General features: G+C 49.1%; 1 protein-coding gene across 11 annotated transcripts in view; it reads left to right on the plus strand.

The window, feature by feature from the left end:
- Positions 1–13,861, plus strand: part of DAB2IP (DAB2 interacting protein) — a 344,050-nt gene that overhangs the window by 289,315 nt on the left and 40,874 nt on the right. The window lies entirely within an intron of this gene.

The raw sequence follows: 13,861 nt of genomic DNA on the forward strand, positions 1-13,861 counted from the left end.
AACCCTAAACTGGGATGTGGTACAGCCCTGTAAGCAAAGAGCAACTGCTGCAACACTAGGTCCCAGTCATTGGAGTATTTATTTACGAATTTACGGATCATGGCCCCCAAAGTTCCATTAAACCTTTTGACCAGGCCATTGGTTTGATGGTGGCAAGCGGTAGGGATAAGAATCCAGAAGCCAGTAGACAGCTCTTACCTTGGGGGTTGCATCGCTTAGTTAAATTAGTACAAAAACAGTGTCTAGACAAGCGCTAAGAAAGAAGATGCCTAGTTCGGGGGCGTTGGGGAGGGTTAAAGTGCATGGGTGCCATGCAGCATTGCTGGCTGGGGCTGGGGTAGAGCAGGTCAGTGCGGGCTGCACTGAGCCAAGTGTTAGGGAGAGACTCTGAGCCTCTGGGAGCAAACAGCTGCTGAGCAGCACAGCTAGCCTTAGCATTGCAGAGGGGCTGAAAAATCATTCTTGTCCCCCCTTCCCTTCCCGATGCCTGTGCGCCACGAGGCACTATGCTCCCCCGCCTGCTGTCGAAAAGGGGTTACGGCAGTGTCAGTGCTATATTGTACGCACAGTGCCTTTACTCTCTGTACAGCAGAATGGTGCCATATATATAAATGGTCAGTAACACCATAGGGTCCAGTTCTGCCCCGCGATCCATGCACACCAATCCCTTGGAAGTCAGTGGGCCTGGCACACCCATATCAGAAGGCAAAGTCTGGCCCACTGCCTTTCAGGCTGGCACAACACAGTCGTGTTGATTAAAATAAGAAATGGGCAGGAATGCCAAAAATACCAGCTCTGTGAGCTGATTTTCAGTGGCCCTCTGCTGCCGGCGTGGGGTTCCGTCCGCCGGCCCTGCTCAGTCTGCCCTGCCTGGATGGACAGAACCCCGGGGCCAGCAGCAGGCTGAGTGGGGCTGGCAGCAGGGATCCCGGCTGGCAGGGGCCGCCAGACGGAACCCCACACCAGCAGTGGGCTGAGTGGCTCAGCCCGCTGCCGGCCTGGGGTCCCGGCTGCCGACCCCGCTCAGCCCGCTGCCGGCCTGGGGTCCCGGCTGCCGGCCCCGTAAATGTAAACTGTGTTACTAGTACGCGAAACCCGGCCCCGTAAATGTAAACTGTGTTACTAGTACGCGAAACCTTAAATTACAGGGAATAAGTGAAGACTTGGCACAGCACTGCGGAAAGGCTGTTGCCCCCTGCGCTACATAGTTATAAAGGGGCCCTCCACCTGGTGGTGAGGTGCTGGGTGCCACTCCCGAGAAAAGGCTCCAGGCACTAGTTCTGCTGTCAGTGCCGGCTGGTGTTTCTAGGTACGAGAGTTTAGATGCTTTTCTTTGCTATATTATCCTGGTGCTTAAATTCCTTTTGGGCGCCTCCTAGCACGGCTTGCTGGACATGCACTAGACCTGCGCAGTCTGCCAAAGACAGCACAGTGGCTGTGACAGCACAAGCAGCAGCTCAGGCCAGCCACCCAAGCACACACCCAGGCTTGGGGCAAAATTGTATTAGGGCAACGGGCCACACTGCTATTTTTAGGCACTAGGTTGAGCAGCACTAGGGCGTATAGGTTTACCTGAGCTGGGAATTACACCTCCCAGCTGCTGTGTAGACCTATCCCTTATAGGAGAAAGAGCAGCGTGGTGTGAAATTACTGCAGGTCCTCAGGGAAAGCTGTAGCATTTTGGACCATTCCTGTAGACACTGCAGCATTGTTTCATAAGAGGCTCTCGGTTGAGGTGGGGTGGGATTGTTAACACTCAGGCCTGAGAACCACCAGAACAAGCTGTAGTGGCAAAGATTCCTCATCTCATCCTCTTTTTATTCCTGCCTTTCCTCTCACTCCATTTTCTCTGTGTCTGACTGGGCCTGGCCACACAGCTGTGCCCACGCTGCAGATTAGGCTGTGGAAAATATAGACAACAAGCCTGCCCCAACTCAAGGACAGCGCTTCTTTGGGTTGGTGTTTGAGGAGGAAGAAAAGTGTCTCCCGCAGGCGGTTGGAGAGTTCAACGGACCTGCAAAACCCTGAGCAGTAGCCAAGGCAGAGAGCTGGGGAGAAAAGGGAAAGGCATTTTGATAAAGTTAAAATCAAAGGATCTAGGTTTAGGGAGCTGCTCCGGCCCACTGGAAAGTGTGAAAAATATCCAGACCTAAATGTGCTCCGGTGGTGGGTGCAATTTTCTTGACTCTTTTTATATTTGTGAAAAGATTAGCCTGAAAGTGGCACTGTTGTTTCTCTGAAGAGGAGGCATGGGCTTGTGGTTACACAAGAGTTGGGAGCTGGGACTTCTGGATTTAGTTATTGGCCCCCCTATTGACTTGCTATGTGCCTCAGTTTCCCATCTGTAAAGCAAATATAATATCTCCTAATGGGATGTTGTGAGATGTAATCTTTGTAATGTGCTTTGAGATCCTCAGAGGAAAGGCAGTATGGAAAGGTGCATCATCGTGATCAGAAATGCAGCTGTTACTCTCTGATTTTTTTAAACCTGCAGCCCAGTCATCTCAATGCCTAAACTCTACTGGCCCATCTTAAAAATATTTGAGCCATTTCTATAAACATGTAAACTGATCAAAACTCTCTTCCCCAGATGGATGGTAGAACAAAAAACACCTGACTAAGCTCTAACTGGCTGTTTATGTGAAATCAATATTTCCCAGGCTGTGAAGGGATGAGGAGTAAACATGGCTTCTTCTTTGTTTGTTCTGTGAGGCTTTGCCTCTCTGAAGCAGAAGTATTTACTTCCCTCCTGTACCAGCCTGTTGGAAGCTCCCTGCTCTCTCCCTCAGTTATTGGCACTGGAAATGCTGGGGTGAAAGAAAACGTTCTGCTATCAACATATTGCAACTCGTGCCCCATCCTTTCCCCTCCTGGCCCATGTGGGTTTGGCCAGAGCCACCCAGCAGTGTGGTAGTTTGGACCTCATGTAGCTTTGCCTGCACAGTGCTGTGCAGTGAATGACATGGAGGGCTGCAGGAGCCTGTGTCTCCTGAATGAAGTTCAGCAGCCCAGGGAAGCGCTGGGATCCCAGGACAGAGCCCTGCGGTGCAGGATGGAAGCTCAAGAGGGTAGGACATATCGCACAGAGCTGGCTGTTTCTCCTGGAACACGCCCTAGGGTCCTCTTCTTAGGAAGGCTGTTCAGATTGCAAAGCAGCGGTGCAGTTCCCAGCCCTAGGATGCTGTTTCACTAGCATGTGTGTAACTGGCAGCAGCCATATAATTGCCCCCCTGAAGAGTTTATCTATCTGATAATATTTTTATAGCAGCCATAGTCAAGTTAATTATGCCTTTAATTGGTTTTCTGAGCCCCAACCCTGCCACCCTGTTTTCTTTGAAAAAGGAGGCGAGAGGGTGAGTGGCAGCTCCAAAGCACTACTGGATTTTTCCAGTGTTGTGTGTTACAAATGTGGGCATTTCTAAACCATTCCTGTAAGAGCCATTCCCCTCTCACCAGTAAGTTCTGTTCACGCACTGCTGCCTCCTGCTGGAGGGCTGTGTTTTAGACTCTACACACTAAGCACCTGCGGGTTGAGTAGTCATTTGGCATCTTAACACAATATTCCTTCAATTGGTCTCTTCATTGCCATAAGCTAGGTCATTGCTAGAGTTGCCCACACACTGATCCTTTCAGTACCATGGAAGGAAGTTACGAACGCCCCCACCACCCCCCCGAGAGACCTGGAAGTTGTTGAGACTCTGGTTTTAAAGTCCTCACTGGACGACCCCTGAAGTTTCAAAGGAAAAGGAGTCCACTACCTTGCTTGCCAGGGCTTGTGTGAAATGACCACGGTCAATGCAGATTCCAAGAAGTTAGAAGTAGGGATTAAGAGTCAGGACTCCTGGGTTCCATATGTTGTCCTCTTCCCAGGGCTCTGCACAGCTCTGCCCCCGCGTCACTCACTATTGTTTATATGTATTGTGGGAGCACCAGGCATGGGTCTGGGCCCCATTGTGGTGAGTGCTGCACAAACCCAGAACAGGTCAGTCCCTGCTCCAGCTTCCCTGTCATCTTGCCTTGTTGCTGTCATTGTCCCTTGGATTGTACTGCTCCTTGTGTCTAGGACAGCGGCTTTTAACCTTCCCAGACTTCTGACCCCCTTCTAGGAGTCTGATTTGTCTTGTGTACCCCAAGTTCCACCTCACTTAAAAACTACTTGCTTACAAAATCAGATGTAAAAATACAGAAGTGTCACAGCTCACTCTTATTGGCAAGTTGCTGACTTTCTAATTTTCCCATATAATTATAAAATAAATCAATTTCAGTATAAATATTGTACCTACTTTTCAGTGTATAGTACATAGAGCGGTATAAACAAGTCATTGTATGAACTTTTAGTTTGTATTGACTTCACTAGTGCTTTCTATGTAGCCTGTTGTAAAACTAGGCAAATATCTAGATGACTTGATGTACCCCCTGGAAGACCTCGGAGTATCCCCAGGTACCTTTGGTTGAGACCCACTGGTCTAGAACAATCTCTTTCCTCCTCCATATGCCTCATTTTCTCACCACCTTCCCCCTGTACTGCCTGCTCCTCCTCTGTGCTGACCGCAGTCTCCCTTTGGAAATTCCCCAGCTCTCACGATTGACTTGTGAGCTCACCAGACATGCTGTTGGCTTTATCTTTTTCCTGTTGTCTCCCTTTGTCTCTGTGTCCTAGGCTTGTGTAACTTAGACTGAAAGCTCTCTGGGGCAGGGACTGGGTCAGCTATTACTGTAAAGGTCTATGCCCAGCGCTGGTGTTACGTCAGTGTATACAAGTAATAACACGCCTCTTCCAAGTGATTGTACAAAGACTAGCCTGCTAACACAAGCCAAATGCATTGTGTAATGGTCACTCCGGCAAAGGCCTGAGAAAACAGCCAGCCCTTGAATGTGCCCTAAAGGTCACAGCCTCTGGCTGTGCTGGGCCATTAGATAAGCACATGATCCATCCAAGCGTAGAGTAATACAGCCATAATACCTATGTGCCTGTTCCATATGCCAAGCATAGTATGACACTGCAGTCTAACAAACCCACAAAGCAATGCAACTGAAAGATCGCCTTCCAATACATGTGCATTTTGCAGGGAACCTATTAAGCTATGTAACTGAGCAATTACCAACATGACCCTTTTAATTGCTACTTGCCTTGCAGGGAGCTGTGCGGTAAATGAGATGAGCCTAGAGAGCGGGCAGTGAGTGCCAAGGTGGTGGGGAATGGCATCTTTCACGGATGGGGGACGCCCTGAGCTGTGGCAGAGCTGCTTGTGCATGTGTTTGACGAGAGGGGCAGGTGGGTAATCTGTTTATTCCACTGGCACCGGATGGGAGCCCCTGTGCACTGCGTCTCCGTCTCCTTGTGGTGTTCACTGAGGGGAGACATTGGTTCATTGATCTTTATAGGGCTGCACTAGCTGCAAGTCAAGTTGCATTCCCCATGCAATCATCTGGAGATACCAGTAGTTGATCCCACCAGTCTCGTAGGCAGCTGGGACTTGGTCGTGCCAGAACCAAGGAGTCCCCCTGCTTCACTGCTGACCGCTGCTGCCAATCTCCCATTCTGCAGAGGCTGCTCTAATCCACGACAGAGATTGCTGTGTCTCAAGCTTGCATTGTGGAGCAGTCCTAGCCCCCTGGAGGGCTAGAGCACATACAGCTGATGGGAAGAAGGTAGGCTCATCCCAAGGCAATTTCTTAATCTGAGACACTGCCCCAGGTCCCCCAGAAAATTGTGAATCTGTCCAGAGCATTCATGCAGGCTTCCTGCAGTGGCGGGGGCGGGCAGGGTTGTGCTGCAATGCGGCTTCTGTTTGTTCTGCGTTTTTATCCTGCCTTTATAGTCTTCTGGTCCACGGCTTCTGACAGCATAAACAATAAATTGGATGCTTGGTCAGTGCTGAAGCCACTCTATGATGGCCACATCAGCACCTCCATCCACCATCCCAGTGAGAAAGAGAGCAGTCCTTGACCAGATGGCACGCTCTTTGTTTTTGAGCTCCACAGGGCAGGGCAAGGTGCTAAAGAAACCCAACAGTGAAGATGTAAGTTAAAACCCAACGTACTCTCTCATAGCGAGGAAGGATCTTTTGGTTCATGTGGTTGTTCAGAGGGGCACGCGAGAACTGAGCTGGCGAGACTAAGGGACCTAGATCTGCTTTGTCTATCTGCCAAGAAATGAGCCGTCGATCCAAAATTTAGTTCCACATCACCTGCTGCTGCTGCTGCTCCTTAGAAAGACTGTGTCTGACGTGCTGTCTGACAGGGTCAGCCATTTCAGAAAAGGGACATCTTGACTTTCTCTGGTGGTGTTGGTGTGGCTTTCAGGTGAAATTGTGAACTACGCTGTCTTGATCATTGGCTGTGCACGGTAATGCAGCCAGGACTTTCTTTCACGCCCAATCACCAGGAGACCAATGACAGCCAGGGCTGGAAGACTGGAGACTGGAGTTGTCCAGGTCACACCAGTAATGATATGAAGGGCAGAGTTAATCAGTGAGTCCAACTTGCCACAATGACGACTGGAGCCCCATGCTGCCGCACAGTAATCAGCAGGTAGAAAAACCCAGGCACTGATCGATGTCCATAGGGTTGCAGAACTAGCATCCCGTGAGTTACCGGCAAGCCTGCAGAGGAGTATGACTCTCAGCTAGTTTGTGGCTCGTCTTCTCGATGTGTTGTTGAAAGGACAGAGAGCTGTCAAGCTTTATCCCCAAATAAGTAGGGTGCAGTTCAAAAATGGTTGGCTGGGTTGCTCAGAACAAACTGCTGCTGTCAATGAGCTAACCAGTTGGCATGATGGATGGCACTGTCTTTAATATGTATAGGTTAAGTTGGCACTTTGAAAAGTACTTGGCAAAGGTGTCAGGGTCAGGCAGGTCTCCAGCTCCTCATAGCTATTACCAGGCAGAGATCATCAGCATTTACAAACTGCATTACCAAGGTGGGAGGTAAGTCAGCTGTATACATGTTAAGGAGCATCAGAGCGAGTATAGATCCCTGGGGAAATCCGCTGTTCATTCACTGTGGCCTTCATGGTATGGGGTAGGAGAAACAGGTGCTTAGCTCACAAATTCAATCCCATCTCACTGGTAGGAATGAGACCAGAGGCAATCTGAGGATCTGGATCCATATTAGATTTAGACTAAAGCCCAGGGTTCGGTTGTGAGGCTGAATCAAAAGCACCAAAATCTCATGAGCATTGGCCAAGATGGCAGAACTCTTGAGAGATCAGCTGTTCTTACGAGATAGCCACCACCATTTCACAGACACTAGCCACATCCAAACGGAAGCTGGAAAATTAGCCTCTATCAGCTTGGAATGTGGAACCAAAATCATAGGCCTGCCACCTTTCCCCCAGTTCTGATAGATGAAGGGCTTCGTAGGTGAGGTTCTGTTTCTGGCTTATTTTGGTGGTTATCTAGCCCCCAAAAAGACATGTCAAGGAGCAGCGCTCGCTCTGCTGCTGGTGTTCTGTAGCGCTGCAGGCCAGGGTATGTCCCTTCCAAGATGTCGATCTTGGAACAGTTCTACCTCTGTGCATTTTCCTTGTCTGTTTTCCCGGAACTGTCACTTGAAGGGTCAGTTCTGAAAGCCATTTGGCTCTGGCACAGTCAGGGGCAGTCACTGGGCTCAGGCAGGGTACTGGCATAACGCAGGCCATTATTTCATGGCTATTGCATATACAGAGCTTTAACAAGGTATTACTGGCTTCATGTTGTGCTGTGAAAAGAATTTTGATTCCACTTAACTGTGTTCTTGGGGCTGTTCATTGCTTGAGACCCCAGCTGCTGCCAGAACATCTCTGTCGGCCTTTGTCTTGTACACGTTTTGAGTTTACCGTCTCAGCTGGCTGCTTTAGTTTACACGGTATTTTTAAATGTATTTAAGGGACACTCAGTAAACTGCCAATATGTTTTAAAAATCAAATGTTTTGCTGTTGTGTAGTGTAAGCCTAGAACTGAACTGGAATATGTTTTCCTTCTCCAAACTCAGCTTCTTCCATCGCACACTAATCCAATTTTGTATGTGTGATCATGAATATCAGGAGACACGGTGCTTTGCTCAGAAGTGCTGGACTCCATACTGTTTAATTTAAAAATATGCCCTGACAGCAAGTGTATTCCCTGAACAATGAATGACGTGGGTTTGCAGTGTTACTCAACCTTTCGGATACCAGGGTGCAGCTTGCTGCCTTCCTAAACTGCTATAGGGAGATTGCAGGGACCAGCGCCGATCTGCGGACCAGTCCTTGAGAAACACAGGATAAAAGAATGCCAGGTGGGTGGTGTGTTTTCTTCACACCTGGTAATAGTGAGCATGCCAGTGTCCAGCCCCAGGCTTTTCACTGTGGAGGGGCTGGCACTGATTCCACAGGTGTAACTACTACACCCTCCCCCCGCTGCAAAATCTGCCATTTGTACCATTTTTTATGTATTTTTTTATTTGTGCAAAACAGTGGTGGTGGTTGGGTTTCGTCAGGAAGTTCTGCCACAGCGTAGCTGTTTCTCAAACAGGCATCTATAATCAAAGGGCATCTTGTTATCCTGCTACTAAAACACTGAAGTTCAGGGACTTCTGACAGGAGGACACATACATAGGTCCCTTTTCCAGACCTGACGAGGGGCTCCGTGTAAGCTCGAAGGCTTGTCTCTCTCACCAACAGAACTGGGTCCAATAAAAGCTATTACCTCCCCTGCCTTGTCTCTCTCAGAATACGTGTGTTCCAGCCCTGCCAACCCTTAGCACAACTCCTGCCCCGTCCCACCCGGCTCCGCCCCCCACAAAGAGTATGGCCAGACTCTGAGACCAGTCTTTGGGATAGCTAGTAATCTCATTACCCTTATCATTTCAATTCTCTTAAGGTTAAGTCAGTCCTATTAGTCAGGCTTATGATGTGCGGAACCTTGTCATTACAAAATCAGTCTGCCCAACAGTCGGTGATGATGTTAGCTACTCCAACACAAGGGGGAGTGCAGTTCAGAGCAGCAGGTGTGGGGGGCATAGCTCTGCAGCTCTCATTAACGCCGGCTAAATAAACCCCTTGTGCCTCCAGCTGTGAATGTTTCCCTGAAAGATGCAGGATAGATCTTGTGTAAACATTCTCCAGGTTGGCGAGGTTATAAAATGCTCCAAGTACAATCTGAGCAGGATTCGTGGTCCCAGATCTTTGCTGTCTGTTATGCCTCTGGAAAGGCCTTTCCTTACTAGGAAACGTTGCTGCTCTTCACTCTTCTGCTCATTGCCTCACCCAAAGAAACGTCCCTTGTATCGCCTTGTGCTTTCCTTGTGCCAAAGAGCCGGCTGGCTGTGTGTTTACATCCAGAGTGGTGCAGCAGACATGGAGACGTGTCCCAGGAAGCGTAGAAGGATGGATATGTACAGACAGACACGTTGGAGCTCAGACGTGGGCTGTCCCTTATGGAAACAGCCCATGTAACTGAGTAGAGAATGACACTCCGGCTACAGAATTGCATAGAATGGCTCCAGAACCATTTAGAAAGGGTCTTATTCCTTGTTAACTTCTATAGATTTTTAGAGAAATGTCTGTAGAGCCCTACTGGTTTCATCCCTATTAAATCCTACTGGGACTTTTCCAGAGGACTGGGGCCTTACCGATCCATTCAGGCAGGAGTGCACCTGTCAGCACAGGTTGGAGGGAAGAGCATCCATGCATGGGAGCGGGGGCGAGGGGGCCGGGGGGCACAAAAGGCATGTGGGAGAGCATGTATCCAGGCTTATTAAATCAAGTGGAAAGGCTTCCTGCCCCTTTGCAGCGTGGGTGGGGGTTTGGTTGGTTTATTTGTTTGTCTGTTTTCTGAAGTGATTTTATTACAGAGTTTTATTCATGTTTGACATTGGCAAATCTGTTGATGAAAATTACGAGCTGTCTGTCACGACCCTCGGTCCAATACTTGAAACACAGGATGGGCTTGTCTCTCAATACTTTTTACATTCTCCAGGGCAGACGCAGGTTTAAGCATAACCCTTGTTGTGCAGAAAGACAACCTGGAGGCAAGGAGTGTCAGAATTATTGATTGAATCAATTAGCTGCCTGCTCCTCTCCTGGTTAGTCTCTAGTGAAGAAGCTTTTTCTTCCCATTATTTTTTGTGTGTTTGTTTGAGCTTAGCAATTAATGTGCTTTCTCACACCTACTGACATCTGTGATGAAGAATTGTCTTTCTGAAGGGTGCTGTTTTTCTTTTTACACCGTGGACTTTTCAATCAGTTCTCCAAAGTTCAGGGCCAATAGTTAGCTGCTGGCCCAGTTGCACGTAATGGGACTTGTGGGCCCAGCCTGTCTGTTGTCAAGGAGCAACTGACCACTTGAGTTTGGATTTCCAGGTAAGAACATAAGACTGGCCAGATTGGGCCAGACCAAAGGTCCATCTAGCCCAGTATCCTGTCTACTGACAATGACCAATAGCAGGTGTCCCAGAGGGAGTGAGCCTAACAGGTAATGATCAAGTGATCTCTCTCATGCCATCCATCTCCATCCTCTGACAAATAGAGGCTAGGGACACCATTCCTTACTCATCCTGGCTAATAGCCATTAATGGACTTAACCTCCATGAATGTATCCAGTTCTCTTCTAAGATCATAGATAGAACATATTGCCCCCTCTCTGCCCCAGTCCAGCAGGGTGGAGACATGGGCATTGGAAGGAAGAGTGGGGAAAATGGGCAGCAGCTGTTCGGAATTAGGGCTAGGCAAACTGGTTCAGATAAAACAAGACACTTCCCTCCAACCCCTCTCGAAGCTGTCATTGGACGTACCAGGTGCCTCAGCTCTGGCTGAGACTGTGAACTCTTTCTGACCAATGTTCTAAAGCAGTGGTTCTCAACTTATTACAGTGTGTTACCTGGGCCAGGTGGCAGGGCAGTGGCAGCCCAGACCCTGACCTCGGATCCTCTCCATGCGGGACCGGCTGGCTGCCTGCCCGCCGTGAACCCCGGCCGCGCAGCTGCCCCAGACTGCACAATGTGGGGCCGGCTGGCAGCCCCACCCCAACCGTGTTGGGCTGCAGAGCAGCCTGGGAACCTGGCAGACCCCAGCATGCAGGCTGGCCTTTAGCAGACAGCTGAGCTGGCCGCAGCTGTGTGCTAATTGGGTCACATTCGGCCCGTGGCTTAAGAACCACTGTTCTAAAGCCACAGAGGCATGCGCCACATTTGCCTTTAAACTTGCTTGTTGTTTATGATCAGAGTTTTATTTTGGGGTTCGCAGCCTTCCGCCTGAGGCAGGTGCAACCTGACCCTCATGCCTAGGTTAGAACATCAGGGCCCACATGCTGTCACAAATGCACTACCACAAGGCCTCGCCAGGCCGCTCGCTCCCCTCCATCTCCTGTCTCATGCACTCCCTCGTGCTCTTTCCCTGGGAAGCGGCTCATTCCATCCCATCCTGGTGAACCACAGTCACACGGCTACCTGCAGGGGAGCAGCACTGTACCTCCTAGGGCTGCTGGTGCCTCTCTCCCAAGAAGATCTCACTGTGCATTACACGTAATTTCCCAGTCCCTTTCCTCCCACCAGTCCCCTCGCCCTGGAGATCATCTAGTACAACCCCCTGCTCAAAGCAGGGCCAACCCCAGCTAAATCATCCCAGCCAGGGCTTTGTGAACCTCTAAGGATGGAGATTCCACCACCTCCCTAGGTAATGCATTCCAGTGCTTCGCTACCCTCCTCAGGATTGAGCTGGACAGGTAGAAACCAGCTGCTGTGAGATTCTCCGAACAGCCCTTTCTCAGGGCATTTGCTAACCCAAATTGGGCCGGGCAGAGGCAAGTAAACAGGTCAGAAGACTGTGCCTGGGGACATAAGGGTCTGTGTTTTAGTCCCACGGCTGCAGGGGTGTGGTTTAGCTGTTAAATAACAATATCAGGATTCCCCATCCAGCTGGCTGAACTCCTGACTTAAAATGTAGTTGCCATAATCAAGGACTTTGACTTCTCATGGCTCTGCACAGGGCCAAGCTGCTGGAGGGCAGGTTGTAATAATGACCAGAGCAGGCATATCATGGGAATCTCTTCTCAGCTTCCTTTATGTTGGGTCACTCACACTCAGAGTTTTGCATTAAGTTGTGGATTCTACGGAGCCCTATAACTGGGCTGAAGCCACCAAAATTCACTTGATTTCTGGTCAGGCCTTTGGTCCATGTGTCTCAGCCCTCGACCCAAGTTTTGCTTTTGTATCAAAACTCCACTCTCAGCCTGGGTTTGGGTCTCGCTGCCCTGTGACCAGGAGTTGTTCCAGCTCCCAGCCAAGTCCTCAATTGACCAAAAAAAAAATAAAAAATGCAAACACTTGGCTAAGAGAAACTCTAAAATTCAATGGACCTGAGATAATTAGTATGTTGGGAAAGTGACAGGAAAGAGTATCAGGCAAACCCAAGGTCAGCAGCTGCTAATTAAGAATCAGCACCTTGTGTCAGCCTGAGCTGCTGCTTGGAATTGAAACATACACAGGAGAAACCCAGGAAGATAAAAGTGATAGAGTTACACAGATAGCAGCAAAAGGAATTTGAGCAGGGGGTTTAAAGTTACTTTCCAGCTCCTCTGATAAAAAGGGAAGAAGGCAGAGAAAACAGCAAGGGGAGGGAAATTCATGCCGCCTTGGTTGCCAGAGAATTATTGAGCTTTCTGGGCCCACAAGCGGAGAGATTCTCTGTCTAGAGAAATAGTCTGAATGACTCTTTAAAAGATTGTCTTTCATTATCAAGGCTCCTGTGCAGGGAAGGCTCTGCTGGCATGTCAGTCCCAGCCCTGTGAACGCCAGGCCTGTGGAAGTCACATCCAGCTGGCTTGTGATATTGGCCAGGGTGCTTGGGCACAGCTGTGCAGCAGCCATGCATGCCCCTGTGTGTACAACGAAGCCCTCCTGGTTACAGACTGCCCTTCAACCTGCCCTGATGGCTTTGCTTTCCCATTATGCCTGTCTGTAACCTTTATGGGAACGTCATACAGGAGTTTGAAACGAATGATCTGGCAGGTACATTGTTCTTTGTTACATTCTACAGGATGGCTTCAGAATTCTGAAGGAAGGCTCCTGTTCTCTGTTGCTTTTTGTTGGTCTCCAGAGTTTCTTTAGAGCCCACTTGATTGCATCCCTATCAAATCCTATCGGACTTTTCCAGACACCTCAGCTGATTACACCCATGTTTGTAAATTAAACTGCCAGTGCTGCTAAGATCTTTCCCATTCTGGCACTGGAGCTGTGTCAGCCTGCCCTGTAATTCAACAAGCGCAGCTGTACATTCATACTCCAAAGACTGTATGTTTGAATCATGTCAATGCCTCTGCTGAAATGTTAGGGAAAAGTAAATGGAACATATCAAGTGCCTGTGTCGATGCATCACTTAGCAAAATGGGACCTGAAGGCCTCCTGACAGAATGGGTAGCAGGGCGGGGCAGGGAATTTACGTAATGAACATTGATTCTGTACCGGCATGGTTCATAGCCTACACAGCTGCACCGAGACTGGTATATGATTCAGCGCCACATGTTCTCTTCATGCGCCCTGTTGTGTGTTTATGTCCTGCTGGGCTTTTGTTTTTATTTCAGCGAAGTGTTAGTTGATTTTAAAAAGGGGTTAGCAGCTGCAGGAACTGAGAAGGTACCTGCCAAACACCTAGAAGATGCAAAGGAGCATTATTCTTATTGCACATACTTTCGTTAATGCAGGGGAGATCACACAGGCATTCAGATGGCGTGGTACTGTCCCAGCTGGAGTTCTGCGGACCCTGGATTCAGTGTTTGCCTTGTGGGGCACTGACTCTGCATCTCACGTGCAATGGAAGATTAGCAATTACTTCTGTTCCCAGGCATCACTAAAGACCAGTTAGACTAGTTCATGAGCTGCAATCAGGACTAGCAGTAGTATT

This window comes from Chelonoidis abingdonii, chromosome 24 (genome assembly GCF_003597395.2).
Source record: "Chelonoidis abingdonii isolate Lonesome George chromosome 24, CheloAbing_2.0, whole genome shotgun sequence".
Classification (NCBI taxonomy): domain Eukaryota; kingdom Metazoa; phylum Chordata; order Testudines; family Testudinidae; genus Chelonoidis; species Chelonoidis abingdonii.